The 27,597-nt window shown below is 42.2% G+C and overlaps 1 protein-coding gene across 2 annotated transcripts in view; it reads right to left on the minus strand.

The window, feature by feature from the left end:
• The window catches only part of LOC124555739 (neurogenic locus protein delta), a 1,375,052-nt gene that overhangs the window by 825,822 nt on the left and 521,633 nt on the right, over positions 1–27,597 (minus strand). The gene's annotated exons all lie outside the window — the stretch shown is intronic.

Below are 27,597 nucleotides of genomic sequence, written 5' to 3' on the forward strand. Positions count from 1 at the left end.
GACTCACAACATCTGAAACCTTAAATTGGTCCATAAACGTATAAATGTTTTGATATTAGACATGTTTATCATCACTGAGAGTTGTTTCGACAATGAACATTTAGGTCTAAATAAATAACCTGATCAGAAGTATCCGAACAGCTATCTGTGAAAATTGTCATGGGATGTGTCCACTTCTCACCTTTATGACGGCTTGGACTGGGAACACTTTCAATGATGTGTCTGAATGTCAGGGAGAAATGGCAGCCCATTTCAGGAATGTTACTGTCAGTAAACTATTGTCTTATTACTGGGTGGGTGGACTGTCATGCTGATACAGTTATCGTCTCCGAACTGATTCCTTATCGTATGCAGTACTGAATGCAGCACAATGTGTTCATATCCTACCGCATTTACTGTTTGCTTAAGCTCAATGCACTCCCATACCACAACCCCAGTTCCTCTGTACTATACACTTGGAACTACACATGATAGCAGGTAACTCTCTCCAGGCATTAGCCAGACTCAGACCTTCCATCGGATTGACAAAGGGTAGAGCGTGATTCATCATTCCAAATTACATACGGGGCGCAGTGGAGCGATAACGAATTGCGTATGAAATAGAGGTATTTTCATGATAGTACACTAGTTACTATAAACTACGGAAAAAATCAACAAAATCGATTATACGGTGAAAGAAGAAGCAATTGAGAACAAACTTCAGTGTTTTGTTACTATTGTTGCGGTGCCTAAAAATGCCACATGAAAGAAGCATGCTCAGACCTGTCTGCAAGGAAGAAGAAAGGAAGATTAGGGTTTAACGTCTCATGGAAGACTACGTCATTAGAAATGGGTCTCATGTCTGGAATGGACAAGGATGTTAAAGCCAATTGGCAGTGCATTTCTAGTTAAGGAAACTACGAAAAATCTAAATATGGGTGACATAGCGGAGATCTGAATCCGTGACCATTCGAATCCCCGCCCTTTGAATCTCAAGTGCCTGTTTAGGGTGAGCTAGCGTATATTTGGTCAGACTGAGAGACCTTCATCACTTTCCACGTGGTATTTTACAGGCAGATTTCATCCATAAAGATGAAGTACTTCCTTACACCGATGAAACTGGTAATTATTTCATTCTGTAAGACGACAATGGTCGATCGCAAAAGGCTAATCTGAAGAACGAATTTCCTCAACAGTACTCACTTCAACATGGCAGTTCGGTAGATGAAAGGCCGGCTCGGACTCTCTACCGGAGTCTCATGACGTATGCTGGATATGCCTTTGAGAGTCATGTCGGTGCAAGCAGTTCTCCACCCCACGCACATACCACACTGAGAGGAACTGTATGCAACAGTAACATACAGCTAACCATGAGGGTTGCAACAGGTTGGGGCCTCCCCCCCCCCCCCCCTCTCCACCGCCCGCAGTCTCATGACGTCCTAGTTGGGACGCAGTGTGTGCAGACAATCTATACACACTGGCCTGTACCCGCACGCCTCCAGTGTCACCACAGCTGCCAATGTGAAGGCGTTTTACACACACTTGTTCACAGGGGGACAGGGGGAGACCCATCTGTGACAAAGGCAATGTTCCAACTGAGATGAAGCGGCTCGAAACGAAATTCCAAAGAAATGGGTCCAGCAGCAAGCAGATAAGGCGTGCGTTTAGACAGGCTGTACCTAGTCAACAGCAGGAAGAAAAAGAAGGGCACAAATCAGTAGAGTGCATTAAGTTTGTTGACAATACAGGGTGTCCCACTCAAGCCTCCCTGATTTCGAAGACCCAGGAAAGAAAACCACAGAATATACGGCAATGAAAAATTGGCAGGATCTTGGAGTGACGTAATGTAAAAGATGTATCTCGTCAACCTCTGAAGATCTTGACACTACTAGGCTAAGTGATGGATGATCTAGGCCTACGCAAACCAGGTATCTATCAAATATCCTGCCAGTGCGACAAAACATAAACTGGGGAAACCGTACGATCGGTAGAAAGGAGGTATCATGAACATAGACACCACACTGAATTATGCCAGAGCACCAAATCAACCATGGCCGACTATACTACAAAAACTGGCCGTGTTATAGATTACAAATATACCAAAATACTTAGGCAGTTTTCCTCCGTCTGGGATTCCGAGATTAAAGAGGTCAAGGAAACTGGGGTCCAAGATGCTCTAATTAGTAAGGATAGCGGCCTACAACTGAGTCGGGGTATAATGACTGTAGAGAAACAAAAGCGTTCACGTACAGTGAGATCTGCACCTGACACTGGGGTCAGGCGACCGCGCGGATAGCGATAGGAGCGGACTGATGGAAGGAGTAGCGGCCAACATGCATAGGACACCGACAGGAGCGGAGTATCAGTCATCAGACATCACATGAAGATGGCAAATATCGTAGCGTAATTACGACGTGACCCGGCAGGTCACCCGAGAATTCTACAACTCAGATATACACCGTAAAAACAACAGACTGCAGTAGAATTTTAGATCTAATTCGAGCATGTGGAAGTAAGAAGACATATACGCCCGCCCGGTTAGCCGAGCGGTCTAACGCACAGCTTTCCGGAGTGGGAAGGAGCGCCTGGTCCTCGGCACGAATCCACCCGGCGGACTTGTGTCAAGGTCCGGTGAGCCGGCCAGTCTGTGGATGATTCTTAGGCGGTTATCCATCTGCCTCGGCGAATGCGGACTGGTTCCCCTTATTCCACCTCAGCTACACTATGTCGGCGATTGCTGCCCAAACAAGTTCTCCACGTACGTGTACACCAGCATTTACTCTACCACGCAAAAATAGGGGTTACACTCGTCTGGTGTGAGACGTTCCCTGGGGTGGTCCACCGGGAGCCAAACCGCACAATAACCCTGAGAGAGTGGTTCGGTGTGTGGCGGCGGAGGGGTGAAGTGTATTGCGGTAGTCGTCGTGGGATTGTGGAGCACTGCGGCTGCGGCGGGGACGGAGCCTCTCCGTCGTTTCTAGGCCCCCGGTTGACATACAATACGTACAAGAAGACATATAATGAAATAAAATCTACATCCACATTTAAATCTGCATACATACCCAGCAAGCCACCGTACGGTGGATGACGGAGGTTACACTGTACCAATTATAGTCCACCCGCAAATACACCAAGGAAGAAACGACTGTCTACTGCCTCCGTGTGCTTCCTGATTTCTCGTATCTTATCTTCGAGGTCCTTAAATGTATGTTGGTGTCAGTAGAACGGTTCTCTAAATTTTCTCTAGAGCTTTTCTCGAAAAGAAAGTCGTCTTCCCTCCAGGGATTCCCATTAGAGTTCCCAAATCATGTCCGTAATACTTGCGTGTTCTTCGAACATGACGGTAACAAATATAGCAGCCCACCACTGAATTGCCCCGATGTCTTCCTTTAATCCGAGCTGGTGGGCATCCCAAACACTCGAGCAGTCCTCAAGAATAGGTCGCACTAGCATCATTCATCGGTCTCCTTTACAGATGGAGTAAACCGAAATTTACTATTAGCCTTCCCTAGCACTTTCCTTACGTGCTTGTTCCACTTCATATCGTTTTGTAACGTTACTCTCAAATATTTAAACGACGTGATTGTGTCATGCAGGACATTACTAATGCTGTATCTGAACGTTACAGGCTTGTTTTCCTACTCATCCGCATTAACTTACATTTTTCTACATATAGAGCTAGCGGCCATTACCACACCAAGTAGAAATTTTTCCTGTCATCATGTATCCTCCTACCGTCGCTTAACTTCAACACTATACCGCACGTGACAGCATCATCAGGAAAGACCCGAAGGTTCCGGCCCACTTTGTCCTCCAAGTCATTCATGTGTATAGAGAACATCAGCGATCCTATGACACTTCCCTGGGGCACTCCTGACGATACCCTTGTCTCTAATGAAGACTCGCTGTCCCATAGTTTGTAGTATATCATGTGCGGATAGGGAAAGCTAAATTTCTCAAGAGCGATGCTTTCTAAGACCGTCAACCTAAAAATTATGACTTCACATATTAGTCAATAAGGTATTCAGAAACATTAAGTGGAAATTACTACAAACGAGCAAACACTTTTATGTTCGTGTTTCTCAATTATTTATTTCAAGCGACCAGTGTATTGGCTTAAAAATCTCCATTTCCTAGTGTTACTCCCAAAACCTTGCTCGTATAAAACATAAGTTGGTTAAATATACTCAAGAATTTTTTTCCGTAGTATAATACCTAGAACCCACAGTCAAGTCAGTTAAAACAATAAAAATAAAAGCTTTTGGCTAATAAGTAAACAAATTAAGTGTATGATAAATTTCGTGATTCTGCACATTCAACTTTTTTTAATTCGATATCTAGCATAGAGAAATGATACGAATTATTCTCTTTACTGCTTCCGTAACTCTTCCCTTACCTGTGGTTCCTAACGATGAAACAATGTAATTCTGGATCTCTGACGGTCCCTCCAGTTTTCAGAAATTTCGTATAGGGTAGTGTCTCATAATTCTCAAAGTAGGCACTTATGACTGCTGCTGTGAAATGCTGATAAGGATCCTTTGCAAAGGTCGTGGCGGATTTCCTTTCCCATACTTGCCTATTCGAGCGAATGCTCCGGCTATAATGACCTGCCTTCGATAATGCGTTCCCTTCTATCGTTTCCAAAGGAAAGAATACAAATTATTATTTCTTCCTTCACTAATCTAAAATGTATCTGCATCCCAGTGCCATCAGCAGGTATATTCTCTGATCACTTACAAAGGAGCCAGCAGCAAAGACAAAAGCAAACCACAGATGGATTATCAAGGCCACCTATTAATGAGTGCCTTGTAGCAATAGTGGAGTAAATATTACTCATTCGATAGACTCGCGACATATTCTGATGTGATTACATTACTTTTTATTAACAGTAACGGTTGTCATTTTATGTCTACATTAAAGTTTCCTTATCTCTGATGGATTTTCCTCCTATTACTTTGGAGATAAGACGAAGAGCTGAGATAAAAGTGAATGTTTTGCACGAAGAAACATCATTAAAAAAATGGCTCTGAGCACTATGGGACTTAACTTCTGAGGTCATCAGTCCCCTAGAACTTAGAACTACTTAAACCTAACTAACGTAAGGACATCACACACATCCATGACCGAGGTAGGATTCGAACCTGTGACTGTAGCAGTCGCGCGGCTCCGGACTGAGCGCCTAGAGCCGCTAGACTAGACTGTAGCGTCTAAAATCGCTCGGCCAACCCGGCCGGCAAACATCAGTACTTTTATTCTTCCAGAACCTGTATCATTTGTATCAGTGAAAGCGTGGGACCATACGCTCATACGAATAAACTAATGGTTTTCCCATAAAATCATTACTGAATTTAGTTCTTGCTATTCGCAGTTGGGTTAAAGAAGAAGACGAAAGCTAACACAAACTACGTTGATTCTCCAGCGAGTGGATATTGCTGCAAAAATTCAACCCCACACACGGAAATCAGTTGACGCTACAGAATTGTCAAACATTTTTCACGACGGTGCTAATGCCCAACTACAGTAGCGTTAGGGAGAATGCGTTTTCGCATCGGTTCGGTTTCGTCACTGGGTCCAAACGTTCCGCGTTGATGAAAAGTGTGACGTACTGGTCGGGCTTCAGAGATGCCGCGTCACCAGAGGTCTAGATGCAGCAGAGCCTAAAATCTGAAAGCATATCCCATTGACTTTTATTCTCATTTTTATAGCTAGGGTAGACAGCTAACGAAAGTGCTCAGGTGCACTTAGGGAAGCGTTCAAGATAAATTAAGATCAAGAGATTTAGGTTGTAACAGAGAGCCTAAAGGTTATAATGTGATGAAGTTAGTAAATAAATGAGAACTGTCGAGACGTATCTGCTAGAACACACTACTCCTCTAGGCACTGCTCCATCACTAAGCATATGACTCAGTCGGCAAAACTAATTTTAATCAGTTCATCCAAAAATAACATACGGAATTAATTTTTACCTCTTCTGCTGTTGCGTATCTTTTAAATTTCGCCTTCTAAAGGTCTTTTGGCATTAAAAATTGTGTGCGGGCTTCCACACTGTGAAATTCAGCAGGCGGGCAGATCCCTGTAAGATTGTACATGCAGCCTTATAGTTTCTCTTCTTCCTTATTATTATTATATTATTATTATTATCATTAATATTATCGTATGGCAATTAAGTTAACAAAAAGGTATGTGCAATAATGTTACAAATTAATTACACAAAAATTACATTATCAATAAAGATTAACAATCTAGTCATAACACTCGTAGTATCTGCATGGAAGTCGTTCAAACTCTCCTCGAATGCACGAAACGCACAGTTCACTACAGCCTGTCTCTGCGCATAAAATCTTTCCTGAGCAGCTCACCTCTCATGCGTGATACAGTAAACAGTGCATAGAGAGGCGCTCTACCAAAACCACGGTTCAAAAATGGTTCAAATGGCTCTAAGCACTATGGGACTTAACATCTGAGGTCTTCGGTCCCCTAGACTTAAAGCTAATTAAACCTAACTAACCTAAGTACATCAAACACATACATGCCCGATGCAGGATTCGAACCTGCGACCGTAGCAGCAGCGCGGTTCCCGCCTGAAGCCCCCAGAACCGCTCGGCCACAGCGGCCGGCCAAAACCGCGGTTTCGTAGTTTTGGTTCAGTACATAAATGCCGTAGCAAATGGTAGGAATACCGGCAGTATTGGTAGAACTGGTAGGGAAACAGAGCCGACAGCTTATTTTGGTTTTTTCTTTGTTCGGTTGTTTCTTTTGTGCATTATTAGAACAACGCATCATTCACTGTTAGTTCATTGTATATTTTATGTCCTTACGGAGTATAAACTGAACTTTGTAAGTAATAAAAATTAGTTTATCGTGTCTCTTCTCCACTTTTATGTAATGAAAGCAATTACTTTTTGTGCTGGTGCAGTTTACATGCACAGTTAAAACTCGTAACCACATTACCTGATTTGTAACGTCAGACAGAGGGATGTTGTAGTAAAACTAAAGAAAATAAATACATTTGTCACGCAGAACTAGATAACGCAATTTTCTTAACAAAAAGGTAAAGTGAAAAAAATATATCAAACATCGCCTCTATGCTTCGTCGAACTTACATAAACTATGTTTTCGATATTCATAATCAACTTCCGTATTTATTAACAATAACAGGAAAAATTTTATATGTATAACCTCCTATGGCGTAGCTTGACAGCTTGACCTGATATTTTAATCGTTGAAACATACAGCCCAGACTTGGTGCCATGAGATTTATACTTGTTTGGGCCATTTGCGGGGATCAGAGGTTTACAGATGACAACGATGTCTTGAAGTGATACGAGGCTGGTTACAACACAGTTCAAACTGTTTTTTAATGATTTGATGTTGTATATCGTTGCAGTAATATAGCCATTGATTTCTAAGGGAAGATGTGGTTTTGGAAATTTTAATGTAGTATTTTCCGAGAAGCACAGAAAATTTATTTTGTGTCCCTTGCTGGTGTTGTGTTGAGAATATGTATTACTACCGAGCAGTTCCGACGCGTCTCCTTCCCGAACGTCATCATTCGACAACCGTCCTGCGCAGATCGCAAAGCAAAGATATGAATCGGTTGTCTTATGCTTTCTCCACAGAGTTGTATTCAAGCATGTTCATTACATTAGAGGTTAATTTCACGACGGGATCTAATGAGATGTGAGACATCATAGCATATGTCCCGAATGGCTTGTACAGATTCAGTACTGAAGTATCTAAGTCGAGCAAGAAGTGTGAAATTTCTGATGGACTATTGGCGTACAGTCGCTACCCAAAATCATAAATAAGTGAATAATAGTTTTTGAAGCAGAGAATACAGATACGAAGAAAGACGCATGTGCTATACATCAGTACCAGTACGTTCATTGTGCTGCGCGCTCAAGAGAGAAACCAATCCCTAGCGAGAGGGACACTGGCCACAACAATTAGTTCCGTCAGCCAGAGTGAATTATGGGAAGGCTTTCCGGAAGGACGTGCGTTCTCACGCACGTGCTACGTTGTCTACACATAAACCAGAGAACAAAACGTGTAGTTTCATCCAAGCACTGCAGGCTTTAAGACCATAAATTTGTATTACCATAAAATGTATGAGTGTAAGTCTTTTAGTTGAACGGTGAGGACAAAGCATTAGTTGAAATCACACAGTAACTGACAAGGAGTTCGCAAGTCTATAGACCTACCACGGAACAATTACGTATCCTAATAATATGGGCAGAGAAATTAAAAAAAGAATTGGAAACGTTTAGATTAGTCTCTTTATTATAATACGTTAAATATTGAAGTGGATAAACGGGCCATAATAGTACGACAGTACATTAACTGTAAACTTTGGACTGGGTAAATGAACCGTACTTGCACGGTGATGAGAACTGTCGTTATTTCGTGGAAAACAATTGTAGCTATTTATCTACTCACAGCAAATGGAAAATATAGCTCTGTGCAGAAAGATTAGTAGTATATAACTTTCTACGTGGAGAATAAACAAAAAAGAACTGCAAAGATGAAATAGACTCACGTAAATTTCACCTGACAAAATTGAGAATTACACTACGTCGCTGTGGTCATATCTTTCGATCGCACAGATATACAGAGAAAAAAATAAAATTTTGAGATCGTGAATACATATAAACTGTGTCATGGTAATCTGCACTATCAGCAGAGAATGTGATACATCTCACAGGTATATATAAACACTAGCAGTATCGGAAAACATAATCCTAAAGTTCGTGTACTGTTTTTCCTATAGCTTATCTACAATGACAGAGTACATTTCGAAGCACAAATTCATCATCAGGGCTTCTGTTATTGTCGGAGGACCTTCCCTGCGATGTCAACACCCCAGAAAGGCAAATATATGAATAGTTATTTTTGGTCAAAATATTTCTGGCATGTTGACATTTCGGTGATGGTATTTCGATACCAACTAAATACCTGATGATGAAGCTGTGCTTCAAAATGTACATTGGCATCAGAGAAACGCTATTAAACTTTATAATTAAATCATCAATTTATTTTACTGTCACGGTTTCGCCAAGAATAGCCACTGTGACTACCATCAAACAAGCATACCTTTTTAACGTTGAATGTTAATTACCGTTTAACCCTTACAAAGTTGCGTGAGTTGTGTAACAGGTCTTTCAGATGTGTTTATGTTAAAGCAACTTTAGAAACCTATTTGACTCAAGCAGACTATTCTACTGCTTTAATCTGCATAGAACTCGTGTTACTAATCAGCACGTACGTATTCGAAATGTGGAAAAGAAGAATGCGACATAAAAAGGTATGGGACATTAGATTCGTATTAAATGATCAGTCTTTGATTTGTTCATGTTCAATTAAAATATTTGTACACTCGTACTGTAATCGTAGTTTGCTGAAAACGAAATCAGTAGGAGCACTGCAAAAATCCCGGTTAATTGCAGTGAGAAACACTTTCTGTGTATTTTTGTATTTGCTCTTCCGACAGTGCGTTCGCCGCCAATGTCCTTCATGACGTGGAGGAGAATCGCAGTTCCATAGCGACCGTGGGTATGGTCAGCGAAGCAGACGGTTCCTGGGTACAAGTAGTTCCGCCAGCTTCTACAGCGGTAATTTCTTCAACAGCCAGGAAAATCACACGTTGTACTCGAGGACGGTGCTGACGTCGTAATATTGCAATGTTTTTCGTGTCATGTTCGTAGTGTGTGTGTGTGTGTGTGTGTGTGTGTGTGTAAGCAAGAGAATGTGAGAGAGATTATAATTACAAGACGGGGCTGTCATGTTGCTAGGAAGAACGTGATGCATCGTCTGAAGACTTTTTCAGCAACTTTTGTTCAGCATTAAACCAATTAATTTTTATGTTTTCGACTACTAATGGACATAGAATCTTTCACTAATACTAGTACACAACTTCGCAGGAAATTTCTATGGCTTACATAACAGAGAATCCTTGATCTTACTCAGGTACTGTGTTATGCTTTTGCAAGTATTACTACGCTGTGTTAGGAGTTAGATTATATAAATACCTGAGTTGTAAGAACGAGGTACCAATTTGATGCTGAAACAACGCGAAAGAATATTTCAATCTGATTCTAGTTTTATTCCCCTGCAGACAAGCCTTAAGGTAAATATATGTTAGAAAAATTCGTTGAAGGAATATTCTGACGCATCACATTTGCCATGGAAAGTTGTTTCCTGTTGGAACGTTGAATAATCAACAGCTTTAATTGCAAGAAAAACCATCGAAATTAGCAGCGTATTTACTCTCTCTTCAAGAAACATCCTATGAAGTCGACGCCGAAGAACGTCCATAACGCACAAGAGCTAGATCACGTGACAGCTCATCCAAGCATATCTGCAGTGACGGTACTGTAGGTCAAAAAAATGGTTCAAATGGCTCTGAGCACTATGGGACTTAACTACTGTGGTTATCAGTCCCCTAGAACTTAGAACTACTTAAACCTAACTAACCTAAGGACATCACACACATCCATGCCAGAGACAGGATTCGAACCTGCGACCGTAGCAGTCACGCGGTTCCGGACTGCGCGCCTAGAACCGCTAGACCACCGCGGCCGGCGTACTGTAGGTCAGCTGCAGTTAGTTTCTATCTGAACTGTTAAGGGTATACTTTCAAAATTTTGTAACGAATCACGGGTAGCTACAAACCGTATTTCTTAAAATGTGGATTAAAATGCGTTGGATCAACTGGAGCTTTTAACTTCGATGATTTCATGGAGATCAGCCAATATTTTAAGAGACACACTGATTGTAAATTTCAGGTGAAGGATTTTTACTTATTTCGTAAATAACAAAAAAAAAAAATGGTATTGCATAAGTTGTTTCAAAAAGGCGTAAATCCTGTACAACTTTCCATTTAAAATGATCAGAATATATTCAGATTTATGCGAAAGCATCCTAACCCTTGACTATGTCTGGGGACATATTATGGCACTGGCGTGAATGAAATATGTTCGTCTACCTACAATAATTGTTCTGAAACACATTTTTAGGTTTAGCAGGTTGTATACGGACGAACATGAACTATTTACTTGGAGATTACAGCTGCATGAATATTAATGTCATGATTTTGGAACAACCAAATTAAAATAACGGGCATAAACAAACTGCCGGCTGAAGTGGACGTGCGGTTCTAGGCGCTGCAGTCTGGAACCGCGAGACCGCTACGGTCGCAGGTTCGAATCCTGCCTCGGGCATGGATGTGTGTGATGTCCTTAGGTTAGTTAGGTTTAACTAATTCTCTAAGTTATAGGGGACTAATGACCTCAGAAGTTGAGTCCCATGGTGCTCAAAGCCATTTGAACCATAAACAAACTAGCTGAAATAGAAATTACTCACTTCATAATCGATCTAAAGCTAACTCATTATGCGTCATTATAAAATTAAAAAAATGTTGTGATACGCTGTTAATCTTCAGGGATTTGACAAAAATATGGGAACGCAATCAACACAACACATGACCATGCCCAATACGGTTTAAAAACAAGATGATATTCAAAAGCGCTACCCGTCGTCTAGTAACGGATAAATACAGGTATTCTACGATTTTTAATTGAATCTTATGCCATGCTTCCTATAAAATAGTGGTGAGTTCAGCTGACCATTATGGAGATGGATAGCGATCATGCACCCTTCTCTCCAAAGAAGACGGCAAAGGATCAATAATATTGAGATCCAGTGCCTGTGGTAGACAGAGAAGATGCGACAATTCATTCTCGTGCTCACAAATCCAGTTCTAGACGATGCGAGGTATATGTACAGGGGCCCTGCCGTCTTGGCACACAGCTGTCACCATTGGGTTACAGCCATTGTACCGTAGGATGGATCTGATCAGCCAAAGTGGTCACATAATCATTGGCAGTAATGCAACTGTGCACAGTAACCATGGAGCCCGTGCAATATCGCGATATGGATGCCCACATTATCAAAAAAAAAAAAAAGTCGTGAGGCTATAGGACTTAACTTCTGAGGCCATCAGTACCCTAGAACTTAGAACTACTTAAACCTAACTAACCTAAGGACATCACACACATCCATGCCCGAAGCAGGATTCGCACCTGCGACCGTAGCGGTCGCGCGGTTCCAGACTGTAGCGCCTAGAACGGCTCGGCCATTCCGGCCGGCCCCACATTATCATCAGACCCTCGTCACATTTCAGTATTGGACTTACGTTTAGTGAAAAAAATACGAGCTTACGGAATATCGGACCAGGTTTGTGATTGGATTCAGGATTTCCTAGAAGGAAGAACACAACATGTCATTCTTAACGGTTCAAAATCTGCAGATGTAGAGGTAATTTCGGGAGTACCGCAGGGAAGCGTGATAGGACCTTTATTGTTTACAATATACATAAATGACTTAGTTGACAACATCGGTAGCTCCGTGAGGCTATTTGCAGATGACACGGTTGTCTACAAGAAAGTAGCAACATCAGAAGACTCGTACGTACTCCAGGAGGACCTGCAGAGGATTAATGCATGGTGCGACAGCTGGCAGCTTTCCCTAAACGTAGATAAATGTAATACAATGCGCATACATAGGGGCAGAAATCCATTCCAGTACGATTATGCCATAGGTGGCAAATCATTGGAAGCGGTAACGACCGTAAAATACTTAGGAGTTACTATCCGGAGCGATCTGAAGTGGAATGATCACATAAAACCAATAGTGGGAAAAGCAGGGGCCAGGTTGAGATTCATAGGAAGAATTCTAAGAAAATGTGACTCATCGACGAAAGAAGTAGCTTACAAAACGCTTGTTCGTCCGATTCTTGAGTATTGCTCATCAGTATGGGACCCTTACCAGGTTGGATTAATAGAAGAGATAGACATGATCCAGCGAAAAGCAGCGCGATTCGTCATGGGGACATTTAGTCAGCGCGAGAGCGTTACGGAGATGCTGAACAGACTCCAGTGGCGGACACTTCAAGAAAGGCGTTACGCAATACGGAGAGGTTTATTATCGAAATTACGAGAGAGCACATTCCGGGAAGAGATGGGCAACATATTACTACCGCCCACATATATCTCGCGTAATGATCACAACGACAAGATCCGAGAAATTAGAGCAAATACGGAGACTTACAAGCAGTCGTTCTTCCCACGCACAATTCGTGAATGGAACAGGGAAGGGGGGATCAGATAGTGGTACAATAAGTACCCTCCGCCACACACCGTAAGGTGGCTCGCGGAGTATAGATGTAGATGTAGATGTAGATGTAAACTCGGCGGGAAGTTTGTAATTGGGGGTTACTGAGATAGCGTAGCGTACAAAGCTGTTATCAGTGTAACCTCGAGGTAAAAGGGGTAATGGTCGTGAAGCTTAGGATAAAAGATTTTACTTGGAAGATGAGAACGTGGGTTGTTGACAAATTGGCTACTACCTGTATTTTATGGACAGACATTAGTGGTAGCATTGGTCTGATAAGTGATTGGAGGGCCAGAAGGTTACCATTCAAGTTCAAATCACAAAATAGATTTCCCTTTAACAGTCATAAGGACCAGGGTGCAAGCAGTGGACGAATTGTAGCTTGGGAAGAGAAGGGAGAAAAGAATTCTGGTATACAGTTGATGCTCTTGGATCTTGAGACGCAGGAAGAAATAAAAAGCTTGTGTTAGGAATTCCCGGACTTTTGACACCAAAATGAAAGGTTACTTCATTGGTGGAATATAATACTGAATTTTCATATTATATTCTGTTTAAAACATCAACACATCGCTTGTCCCCTTCTGGGATGAACATATTGTAAAGGTTTATTGAACAGATGCTGGGACAGGGAGTTATTCGGCTGTGAAAGTCTCAAAATGAGATTCCCATATTTCTAGTACCCAAGTCAAATTGAGAACATCGACCAGTGGTAGATTATAGGGTATTAAATAAAAAGGGGATATTACATTCGATACCGCTGCCTGATGTACGTTATTGCTTCAGATGTTTTAAGGGCTTAAGGGTGTTCTCCACGTTAGATCTTAACCAGACCAATTATCAAATTCCCTGGTGGATAGTTCTAAACCCATCATGGCGGTTAAGACAGATTGGGACATCTACAAAATTAATAGAGTTCCTTTTAATCTGTCTACGGATGCCGCAGTGTTTATTGAATGGGATTTCCTCATATGTAAAGTTAAAATTTGTGTATTACCATTTGGACGACTTAATCATTCGTAGTAGATCTATGGGGGAGTATGGTCACCATTTAAGAGAATTTTTTGACAGACTGAAGAGATGAGAATTAATTGTTAATCCACACAAGGTGAAATTTTCCTGCTGTTTGATGCAGTTCTTGGGGCATATAGTTGCTCCAGAAGGGATAACAACCGATCCTGAAAGGGTGCAGGCCATTAGTGAGCTGCTGGCTCCAAAAGGAGAAACCCGGACCGTCGAATGAATTGTGTAGAAAAGGATGTAAGTTTGAGTGCTATCCCTCGCAGGACGCAGGTTGCGTGTCGCTAAAGCAAACATTAGTGACAGCACCGGTTCTGACTCTCCCGAATTTTAACAGACTGTTTATCTGACCGACAGATGCACTACTGTAGAGGTCGCGGCGGTCCTGTTACAGGTGAGTGAACAGGGGGGACAAGCCGTAGCTTACGCGTCAAAAAACTTGATCCTATTAGAAAAGGGGTGTTAGGTATACGAAATACATGCGCTAGCGGCATTATCTGGGATGAAAAAAATTAAGTACCATCTGGGACACGCTCAGTTTGCCTTGGAAATCGATAACCGTGGATTAAGTTGGGTCCTGGCGGACTGCGGGGGAAAAGTAGAATTGCCCCATGTGGAACTCGGATTTTGGCCCAAAAAATGGTTCAAATGGCTCTGAGCACTATGGGACTTAACATCTGTGGTCATCAGTCCACTAGAACTACTTAAACCTAGCTAACCTAAGGACATCACACACATCCATGCCCGAGGCAGGATTTGAACCTGCGACCGTAGCAGTCGCGCGGTTCCGGACTGAGCGCCTAGAACCGCTAGACCACCGCGGCCGGCGGATTTTGGCCTTCCAGTTTCAACTTCAGGACATAAAAGGGTCCCAGAATCAAATAGAAGATGGTTTGAACCACATGTTTAAGGAAGAAACTGAGGTAGAATAGGAGGATGGACTTCAGGCAGTCACTAAAGAAATACCCCTCACCAGCTCCATATTAACAGATTTGCCACAGTTGTTTAGAGATGACAGGAGATACCACGAGAAAGATCAGTCGACGGTTGCTATTAAGAATAAAATGTTAAGGGGAGAGAACGACAAACGATATGTTATTAAACACCACTTCCTCTGCTGCTGAGAACAATATGATAAGAACTTAGATAATCGTGCCTCAGGGACTGTTTCCCTTTTTGTTTAAATATTACCATGAGTCAATTTAGGTTTCTTTAGATCTAGAGCAAAAATCCGACAACGATTCATTTGTAAGAGAATGAACGGTGATATTAAACCCAGACCAGGAAGTTGTAAAATTTATGCTCTCTCAGAAGCTGCACACAATGCTAAGGTGGGATGGTTAGCGTGTACACTTGTTGATCGCCCTTTCGAAAAATTAATCACTGATTTTGTAGGACCTTTGGCGAGATCTAAAATCAGGCACTGAACGTATTGGTGTGTGTTCATGCGTAAACCGGTTCACTTGTCTTTACCCCACTAAAGCAGCGATAACTCAAGCTGTGGTTCAGAATCTGTCAAATATATATTTTTGCATTTTTAGGGTATCGCAGTACATTGTAAGAGATTATGTGACACGTTTTACATCAAGTACATTTAAACACTTTTTGATAGGATCGGCAGCAAACGTACAATCACCATCCCTTACTATACCAACCCATCGTATGCGAAAAGAGTGAATCAGTATCTGAGGCCAGTGCTGACGGCCTACCATGGTATGGATCAGGAAAACTGGGATTGTGCGCTCCCTTAGTCGACGATTGTGTTTAACACGACAGATCATGAGAGGCATAAATCTACTCCTAAAGAGTTACTGTCGAGCTTTAGGATTCCCACCCCACTGATCAACCTCTGGTCTGTTAATGACCCATGGCCGGAAAAAAATCGATCCACAGCAGTTGGCTGTCCAATGGAAAGGGGCAAAGAAGAATATTTTGAGAGCGCATCAACTTCAGACCCGTTCAAACCCACACCAGATAAATGGCCAGCTTTTTATTCGCTATTATCAGGCATCTGCTTAAAAGGTCGATATTGTTAGAAAAAACTAGTGCCCAGATTTAGTGGGCCAGTTCAGAAATTCTTGCGACAGGTGACGGTACTCTTGTTGGACCTGAAAATATGGAGCAGCAAAAGTTGGCTCCATCGATAAATACCAGGTGTAGAAGTATGAAATCGGAATTTGGTTGCAATAATTACACTTCTGCATTTTGAAACTGATAATATTTTATTCAAAATGCCGTGTTTCTTGACTTCCGCAAGGCGTTCGATACAGGTCCCCACAGTCGTTTAATGAACAAAGTAAGAGCATATGGACTATCAGACCAATTGTGTGATTGGATTGAAGAGTTCCTCGATAACAGAACGCAGCGTGTCATTCTCAATGGAGAGAAGTCTTCCGAAGTAAGAGTGATTTCAGGTGTGCCGCAGGGGAGTGTCGTAGGACCGTTGCTATTCACAATATACATAAATGACCTTGTGGATAACATCGGAAGCTCACTGAGGCTTTTTTCGGATGATACTGTGGTATATCGAGAGGTTGTAACAATGGAAAATTGTACTGAAATGCAGGAGGATCTGCAACGAATTGACGCATGGTGCAGGGAATGGCAATTGAATCTCAATGTAGACAAGTGTAATGTGCTGCGAATACATAGAAAGAAAGATCCCTAATCATTTAGCCACAATATAGCAGGTCAGCAACTGGAAGCAGTTAATTCCATAAATTATGTGGGAGTAGGCATTAGGAGTGATTTAAAATGGAATGATCATATAAAGTTGATCGTCGGTAAAACAGATGCCAGACTGAGATTCATTGGAAGAATCCTAAGGAAATGCAATCCGAAAACAAAGGAAGTAGGTTACAGTATACTTGTTCACCCACTGCTTCAATATTGCTCACCAGTGTGGGATCCGTACCAGATAGGGTTGATAGAAGAGATAGAGAATATCCAACGGAGAGCAGCGCGCTTCGTTACAGGATCATTTAGTAATCGCGAAAGCGCTACGGAGATGATAGATAAACTGCAGTGGAAGACTCTGCAGGAGAGACGCTCAGTAGCTCGGTACGGGTTTTTGTTCAAGTTTCGAGAACATACCTTCACCGAGAAGTCAAGCAGTATATTGTTCCCTCCCACGTATATCTCGCGAAGAGACCACGAGGATAAAATCAGAGAGATCAGAGTCCACACAGAGGCATACCGGCAATGTTTCTTTCCACGAACAATACGAGACTGGAATAGAAGGGAGAACCGATAGAGGTACTCAAGGTACCCTCCGCCACACAACGTCAGGTGGCTTGCGGAGTATGGATGTAGATGTAGATGTAGGTCTCCATTGCTATTTATAAATTTCTCCCACTCTCCGGCAGGCTATGAATGCCACGCCAAAAATACAGTTCTTCTTTTGAAGCGAACCAGTCATCGAGCCAGTTTCGTGCATTTTCATACGAATTGAAGCATTGTTCAGCGAGAGCGTGTCCCAGTGATGCAAATAGACGATAATCGGACGGGGCCAAGTCTGGAGAATAAGCCACATGCCCTAGCATTTCCCAACTGAACGTCTTTATCGTTTCCCTGGCCCGTTTTGCTGTGTATGTTGGGGTGTTATCATGGAGCAATGTGACTTTGTGTTGCCTTCTTCCATATTCTGATCGTTTTTCTCGTAATGCTTGATTGAAATCGATCATTTGCTCTTGGTAGCGATCAGTGTCAACGGTTTCACCAGATTTTAGCAGCTCATAATAGATGACACTCTTCTGATCCCATCAAACACAGAGCATTGTCTTGTTTCCAAAACGATTTGATCTTGAAGTGGATGTCGATGGTTTGCCTGGGTTCAAACATGATTTATCACGCTCAGGATTCTCGAATTATATTCATTTTTCATCACCTGTCACTATTCGATGGAGAAACGATTTTCTTTTGCATCTGGCGAGCAGCATTTCACAAGTGGTCTATCGAATTGCTTGCTGCCTTTCATTCAGTTCATGCGGAACCCATTTTCCAACCTTCTTCACCCTTCATATAGCTTTCAACCGAAGAGAAACGGCTTTCTGCGTAACGTTCAACTGTTCCGCGAGTTCCTGTAGACTTTGGGTATCATCTTCATCCAATAAGGCCTGCAATTTGTAGTCTTGGAACTTTTTCGGTGGTTTACCACGCTTGTCGTTTCTCGCGTCAAAATCAGCACTTTTTAGGTGACTGGGTGTTGTTGTGTCGTCTTCATCATCCCCATTACGGTCGGAGGAAAACAATGGCAAACCACCTCCGCTAGGACCTTGCCTAGTACGGCGGTGCGGGTCTCCCGCATCGTCCCCTACGCTCCACGGAGTATGGGATATCATCATCATCACTTCTACACTTGGTAGCAAGTGATTGGAGGGGCCATGTAATTGGAATGAGGAGGGAAGTAAGTTACTTCTTGGCAGCCGCATGGTACAGTTGTTTCTCTTTCAACTACGGCGGTTGAGTAGTTGTTATGAGACGCCTATGTTTCCGAAGTGTCTGGATGGCACAGAATTAATATTCTTCGCGCTGCAATGTACTTATTTACTGGCAGTCGGGCGGTACGTTTGACGCTCTCGACTGCGGTGGTTGAGCAGTCGTTTAACTGAGTCGCCCGTGTCTCATAAGTGACTATGGTACGGAGTGCGAGTTCCTCCGGCTGGAAGCAGTACGACAGACATGGAGCAGTGTGATTCCTCATTATGTTTGTCCTTGTGCGGAGTCCTGGGAGCCTCTGTCGAATATAACAGGTGTGTGTAGCGTCGTGTGCAACATCGACGCGTGTTAGAGTGAAGTGGACTCAACGTGTCTCGCTATTTTCATGGTACGTTGTATATGTTACGTATTGGTAGCATTTTATGGGGCAGTGCAAGTTATGGATTCTTCCGATATGGATATCGCCTTGTTAGACTAAAATAATTACCGACTATAAGTGATTGTTTCATGATTCTGGCTTTGCTCTCCCAATGGTGTCTTGTTTGATAGTTCTGGCTGCGAAACTGTGCTGTTGTTTGAGTCAGACAATCATTTAAATTGTTCTTAAAGTACTTATATTTGAGGAAATATTCTACACTTAATTAAGAAAACAGTCTTGCTCATGAGTATAAGTGGCATTGCCATTGAACCATCTTTCTGTTGGTGTATATAATCGAAAGTAATAGATCCCCACCTGCAAAGCTTCCGAGAGCGAATCAGGAGTAATTTCTGTAAGAGGAATTGATACAACGTAACTGGTATTAATACGAATAAGTTTCTTATGTGTTGTACTTTCAATCTTCTGGTTTTGATTAGTTTGGAGAGTGTGATTTTTTAGTTATGATGTGATATTAAGGCATCAATATCTTACTCCTATTACTTTTATATCTGATTTACCTTGTTCCTTTTTTATAAAAAATAATTTCTGATAAACTGATCATTACAAAGATCTCCTTTCTTAAATACGAGCAAAGTTTCTTGTATTTTTAATTAATTATGGTAAATTTGTATTAATATCTTGTTATTCTACAACATTTATTGTATTTCAAGCAATGAAAATTTTACTTTTTTTTTAATAAATTGTTGGAACCTCGGATATAGTCTGGTCTGTTTCGTCAGATAAGAGAGAACTATGTTGAGGCTGTGTGCTTAACAACGAAGGAAAATTTGTAAAAGGGAAACTTAGATGGGACATCTAAACTTATAAACAGAGATACGGCCGTTATGGAAAAAGATGGCACGGTTTTGGATGATGGCGTCGAAATTACAAGTTGGAAATGGTACATAGAGAAACTCTACAGAGTGGAAAAATTGTCCGCAAGTATCATTACAAAAGAGAAAGAAGTAAATGCAAACTGTACTTGAGAATTTGTCTTAAAACGAGCATTCGAACTAGCTCTGAAAAATCTGAAAAATAACGAATCGGTGATATAAATAATATCCCTGGCAAGCCTCTCTAAGCATGAGGAATGGAAACTGTCGACCCGTTATATACTCTTATGTACAACACATATGAACAGTGAATGCCCATATTTTTGGCAAAGGAAATTATAATTCTCATCTCTAAAAAAGACGAAAACCTTAAAATGCCAAAAATACCGAACACTTTGCCTTGTTGCTCATGCTTCGAAAATAATAACCAACTATGTACTCATCAGAATGCAACCAAATGCCGAAGCTGACCAAACAAAGAAAATACCTAGGTGCAGGAGAAGAAATATTGGTTCGAAATTAGTTGTAGATAATCGAATGGAATGGAGGGAATAATGTTCGAAGTACTGAAGAAAGTGTTAATACGTTGCAGGGTATCACAACTTATAAGGAGTCTGTACAAGAATTAGGCGGTTGTTACTGGTGGACGCTCAACATGTGAAAAAACACAGATTTGTAAAGAAACCCGGCAAGGACGTACACTATCACCGATTGTTTTATCTATACATAGAGGAAAAGGAAGGAAAAAAGGAAAAATAGAATTTAACGTCCCATCGACAGCGTTGTCATTAGAGGCGGAGCTTAAGCTCGGATTACGAAAGGATGGAAAAGAAATTGGCCTTGCTCTTTTCAAAAGAACCATTCCGGCATTTGTCTCGAGCGATTTAAGGAAATGCCGGAGAACCTAATTCTGGATGGCCGGACACGGATTTGACCGTCGTGCTCCCGAATGTGAGTCCAACGCGCTAACCACTATACGTAGAGGAGTCACATGCAAAAGACATAACTAGGCAAAGGAATAAATATGTTGAGATACACTGATGACGTATACTGCGTAAAAAAATGTATCACATTTTCGAAACCCCGTAATTGTCTCCCATTCCGACGCATAAGTTGGAAATGTGACTAAGCTGTGCCTACAATCTTCCTCTGACGCAAAATCGTGGCGTCCGGGTTTCAGGCTAAGTGACGCTTCGAACAAGATGTCCACACATGCGAAAAAAGGCCACAGCTTAGAAGTACATGTGACGAGTAAGATGAATTATTGATGTCAAACCGGCACCAAATTTCATCACAATTCTGCCGAACTCAGTTGTGGACGTGTCACGTGACGGGAATGTCGTCACAGCCCCTCTCACACGCTTCACCCATCTTTTTGATGATGAAGGTAAGAACCACGATACCCTGCGTTGAAATCACGAGGTTGTGTTATGGGTGGCCGAAGAAAACATTTCAGACATATCCTTGCACAGATCTGACACGAAAAGCCCTCGGGAGGTGGCATAAATTGCGTCAATGAAACTACCCCTCTTCCCTTGGGGAGTAGTTTCCCATACATTTCGAGCCTGAAAACAGTTCACTGAGCAATGAGCAACAGGACGAGGTTCCTGAAAACGTTAGACATTGTTGACACTCCCTGGACGATTCAACCCTACTCTACGGACATCGTAGGGCTGCAACACCACTAAACGTAATGTGATCCGTTTGGAGTGGGTACACCGGGTGGAACTACTACGGACCATTCCAAGCTTTTCGACAAAGTTTGAACATGATCCGAAGCAATGAAAGTTGTTTATGTTTTTTTCAACCCTCCTGTTTCGCGCCCTGCTGTGACGTGTTAACGGAAGACTGCAACATTGAAATATGCGTGAATGAAACGGCAAAGATACGCTCTAAGACCCCTCAGTTCAGCAACACTCTAGCTGCCACTCACGCACCGTTTTTGAGCACATTAAAACTGTACCTGTCAGAGGGTTTGACACCCATTCAGCTGAGTAGTTGTCAAAAAAAAAAAAAAAAAAAAAAAGGTTCAAATGGCTCTGAGCACTATGGGACTTAACATCTATGGTCATCAGTCCGCTAGAACTTAGAACTGCTTAAACCTAACTAACCTAAGGACAACACACAACACCCAGCCATCACGAGGCAGAGAAAATCCCTGACCCCGCCGGGAATCGAACCCGGGAGCCCGGACGTGGGAAGCGAGAACGCTACCGCACGACCACGAGATGCGGGCGAGTAGTTGTCCGCTGCTGCTGTACTGCCTGAGGGCAGGCAAAACCACCTAAGGGGTTGTCTGCCTTCAGGCGCTAGAACAGCAGCGGAGTATTACTGTCAGTGTTGCACCTTTCCGTGATCACGCCCTTTGCTGTTTCGAATGACGTTCAGATTTCATCGAATGGTTGTGAACGGTCCCTCGTGGCTCCAGCCTGAGTTCCACCACTACACTCCAAACGCATCAGATCACGTTTAATGGGACTGTCGCCCTACGATGTCCGTTGTGTAGGGTTGTACCGTCCAGGCAGTGTCAACAGTGTCGAATGTTGTCAAGAACTTCGCCCTGTTGCTCACCACACTGGAAGATATCGTTTTCGACGAGAAATTTGTGCGAATCTACGTCCCAAGGCAAGGGATGGTTTCGTTTACACCCTTTATGCCCACTCCTGGGGCTTTGTCGCGTCAATTTTGAACAGCGGTGTGTCTGAATTGTTTTCCTCAGCCATCCATAATAAAACCATACGATTTCAACGTTGGGTACCTCGGTTCTTATCTCCATCGCAGAGACGTCAAAGGAAGAGGTTGTGATGATCTTCCCATCACGTGACACGTCCGCAATGGCGTTGGACAGAATTGTGGTGAAATTTGGTCCCAATGTGACATTATTAACCCACCTTAAACCTCACAAGAACTTCTGAACTATGGCCTTTTTTTTCGCTTGTGTCGACACGTTGCTGTTCGAACCGTCGCCAAACCGTAAAAAGACGCCGCAGGGAGCCACGATTTTGCACCAGTACACAGGATGTTTGTAGGTATCTTCGAGCCAATTTTCAAACCAGCCCACCTCTGGGAAAAGGCGCAGTGTTTTACCCCATCCACAGTTTAGTTCAGAGCCACTTTTGCCCCTCCTGGGAAATTTCTCATCCCTCGCTTCCACCCCTCCCCTTCCTCTCTCCCCTCACACATCTGGAAATTAGTGGGAAAAAGACTCTCTGCGCTGGAGAGAAAGGATCTCACGACACTAAATTCAAATAAATGTCAATAATATATTGTTGAACTCAATTTGCAGACAATTTATTTAATCAGTTTGCGGAAGACAGGGCTCCCCATCTTGGGCAGAGCTCACATCTCCACCATTCACCCCACTTTCCATGATGTAATCACTGTAACCACCGAGAAATGGAATGAAGTGCAGTATAATGGCTGCCATTTCGGGTCAACGGCACGTGTGTCTGTCGAAGGGCGCCGCCAGGCACTAGGTAGAGTGCTGAGTGCACGCATCTGCATTCCACAGACGTCGAAAACCACTCAGTGTCCTAGTTACATTTCACAATATTAAATACCACTGACAGCAGACCGGAAGTCAGCGTCCTTTGATGTTAGATACCTGGGAAACCAGCTCCAACTTCTCAAGTGGTTACTTCCTGTTGTAACGCCTGCACCTCAAACCGGTAGACATAAATAGCATGACTACTCGCCCAAGATACATCCATTTCTTTTCTTGGGCCCATGAAAAAGCATCAGGTGGTGGCACTCCTTTGATTGGGAAATTCCAGACATGTTTCCTGTCTCTGGCTCTGTCAAGTGATTACTTCCTGTTTGTGTGAACACATGACTGAGCCAATGTGTCCAAAAATACACATGGAGGTTTTCATCCCTGCTATTGGCTACTGCTGGCGACAAACGGAAAGCTAGTGCAATTGTGATATCAGACTCCTGGAAAATAGTCCATTTGACTATCCTATCAAATTAATTGCTTAAAAATTTACAGGAGTCAAATAAATCGCTTAAAACACTCACCACCATCCTCCCTGCAATAGATACCATAGATATGTGTGTGTGTGTGTGTGTGTGTGAGGGGGGAGGGTTCACTTGTTTCACATATGTACATGGCTGTGATTCATCATGTCTTCTTCTTCTGTTCTGAAGTTTCTATCAGCCTTCACTGTCTTGGTAGAATGAAGAGTCCAACTGATGAACACTTTCAAATGGGTGTGGTGGGTTTAGCAACTATCTAAATGGTAAATTTCTCAAGTTCATCTATGTCAGGGCTAAGGAACCATGTCTCCTAGATGGCGATGACAATGTGATGGTTGTAGGAATACAAGGTAAAAACAAGAAGAAAGCATCTAAAGACCCATGAACAAACCCAAACCATGTAAGTTAAAAATTGCTGTTCTGATGGAGCAGATGTCTGGAATATCACTGTAGGTGCCAGCTCTTACAATTCTTTTTCCTATAGTATTTGCTTATTTTCTTAGAATTCCAAACATCTATTCATCACCTCATCGGAATTCCACCTTCCTAGCAGCGACTGTGTCACAGATTCAGCCCACTTCTATAGGAATGCGATAGGGAGATCGTTGATAATGGTCATATGTTGGGAGAAACTGTGAGAAGCCATACCAGAAAATATAACTCTTACATCTTTCAGATGTAGTGGCATAGGGGTGGATGTAGTTCACAAATAGCATGCTTCATCTAAGTGGTTGGAATGTTGCGTGCGAAAAGCATGCTATAGAGTGGTAACTCCGTCTCTCACAGTAACAGCTGAATTGTTAAATCCCACCTCATGGAAAATGTGATAATATGAAAGCATCGAAAGACTTGTGATCAAACCATATAGGTTGGACATGGCTGACGTCAAAAATTGCTATTCTCATAGATCATTTGTCTGCAATATAGCAGTAGCTGCCAGTTCTTACAATTATTTTTCCTATGGCTTATGCTTATTTTCTTAGAGTGTCAAACACCTAGTCACCACGTCATTGGAAATTTATCTTGCCATCACTGACTGTGTTAGTGACTCATCCAGTTTCTCTACAGGTGTGATACGGAGATCCCTCCTCTAAAAATAACCTGGTTTCTAAGCTTCGATTTATAACTATGGAAATTGGTTGTTCAAGTTCGATTCTGTCTAAATGCATAGCGATAGAGAAGTACATTTCAAAAATCAATGTAGGATGTATATGGAGTTGAAGACTGTAGTTTTAATGGAACATTTGGTATAGAAGGGAGTACCCTGCACAGCGTCGCTGTACTTCAGTAGCGCTCATAGTCATTTGAGACCTACGTTACTTGCATCTGATTCCCACGTGCTGTAGGATTACTGGGTATTTTTTCGTCGCATCCAAGTTACATTTCGAAATTAGATTGGGGTCTATACGTCTGTATATTACATAACAGACTCTAGCTTTAAGGGAACATTTGTTAATGATAGATGATGATGATGATGTTTGGTTTGTGGGACGCTCAGCTCCGCTGTTATCAGCGCCGGTACAAATTCGCAACCTTTGCTCAGTCCAAACTCGCCACTTTCATGAATGATGATGAAATGACGAGTACAACACAAACATCCAGTCATCTCGAGGCAGGTGAAAATCCCTAACCCCGCCGGGAATCGAACCCGAGACCCTGTGCTCGGGAAGCTAATAAATGCTGGAAGGGAGTGCCACAGATAGCATCACTGTACTTAAATAACCCTGACAGACGTTTAGAGATTTAGTTACACATATGTCATTCCATTGTACTGCTAGATCATGAGGTATTTTTCTTTTCTTCGTAAGAACACTACATTTCAGACTTGGAGGATCTATATGCGCGTTAAGGTATGCAAGACTACTTTTAATAGCACATTTGTTAATGGTGCGAGGCAGCACCATGAATAGCATAACTTTGCTTAAATAGCACTAACAAAGGTTTGGTTGCTATGTTAAAGACATCTGATTCCATTGTTTCGCTGGACGGGCTGTATTTTCATCATAAGCTGATTACATTTCGAAAGCAAGATGGAGTCTATATGGAGGTATATGGCATGGAAGATTCTAGTTTTAATGAAAGACTCGTTAATGTTGGGATGGTGTTCCACAGTCAGCATCATTGTACATAAATAGCACTGACTGATCTTGGGAATCTGTGAGACAGTATTTCGCAAATAACTGTTGTTTGTATGCTTTGAATTCCACATTTATTGCTAGCAAAACCTGTTCTAGTAAGTATACCATCTTACAATGAAGTTTCGTTGATCTTAGAGTGACTGAGTGACCGAAATCATGATCAGCACATCTCTGTCTCAATGCTTCCACTTTCTTAAGCAAAACAATACCACAGATCTCCTCTCACTCCACTGCAGCACGTACCAGTTCTTCCATTGTCAGCTGCTCTCCCAACATTAACACACACAGACTCCATTTGTAGTTAAATGATACATACTGGTAAACAGTACTATCGATTTGACAGATCGACGCTACATAGTCACTGTTTACCAGTCCTGTAGATCCACACCTGTTTGTGTCATGTGACTGATCTCTGAAGCGAAAGCATCATGTGAATATTGCTAGGATTGTATAGACTGGTATACTCTACTTGAATGTGTGACAGAAAAATGATCTCTGGGAAAGACAACGTATTTCTCCTGGAAACAGGGTATGTATAGAATTATACAACGAATATTTTACTTGATCAGCTTGTGAGGTTAGAGACTGGCATACTCCATTCGAAGAATGTATAAGGCTCACATCCATCTGCATGGATTTTTAAGGGGCTGTGATCCGCCCACTGAGATGTGATGATGTAGGAGGCGAGTGACTGCAAACCCTGTCGGTATGTCACCAAGAGAGTGTTGCACTACAATTAGGATGGAAGTGTAAGAGGTACTAAGATGACTGCTGTTCCTGAAGGAAACAATGACACTGTTTTGGTCTAGCTTATACTTTTTGGTTAATTGTCTCTCAATGTACGACAGTTGGATAAGCATATAAGTACTGTATTTGCTTCTAAATAAATAAACTAACGCTGTGCATTATGCATTCTACCCATATGGATATACTCTGTTCTAGATGGAATACAGTATGGGGTAAAAAAAAAAAAATGAGCAATGCTGTGATTAAGTCCCGAGTCTCCCACTACTCTTGCAACAGCTCTGTATTATGTGTGAAGGTATGAGGCTACTCCATCGATATAAATGATTCAATGGATAGTATATTGGAAGCTCTGTGATACTGTTAAATTCGTACTGTGGAGGTATGTTCCATTTGAAAAAAGGTGATGTATGTCTCACAAAATGCTGTGCTATCAGCTAAGTGTCTAACGCCATTACATTGTCGTATTTCTAGCGGAGTAGTCATACGAATGTGATAAAGGAGATCAGAACACGTACAGGGGGAATATTTATAGACAATCATTAAATATCGATGAATTCTAGGTGTTATGATTCTGAATTTCTTTGTGGAGTCCACGTATACTCTGCACGGGTGTGACTTTCCTCCTGTAAGTTTGATACTATTTTTCTCATTTTGATAACTCTCTATCTAGTCAGCGACGGGTGTGCACTAGATAACCTTCTAACTAATGGAACGGTGCTGTCGTAACGTAATGTGATTTCAAGAGAATTAGCATGGTTCTTGACTTGGCGGAGGTCATGTCTCACTCATCGAAATCAGGTGGATTCAAATGCTATATATCAAAGACTCTAAGGTTCGTGAGAATATGGCAGCTACGTGATACGCTGACTAAAAGGGAGTTGAGAGG

The sequence above is a fragment of the Schistocerca americana genome, chromosome X (genome assembly GCF_021461395.2).
Source record: "Schistocerca americana isolate TAMUIC-IGC-003095 chromosome X, iqSchAmer2.1, whole genome shotgun sequence".
In the NCBI taxonomy this organism is placed as follows: Eukaryota; Metazoa; Arthropoda; class Insecta; order Orthoptera; family Acrididae; genus Schistocerca; species Schistocerca americana.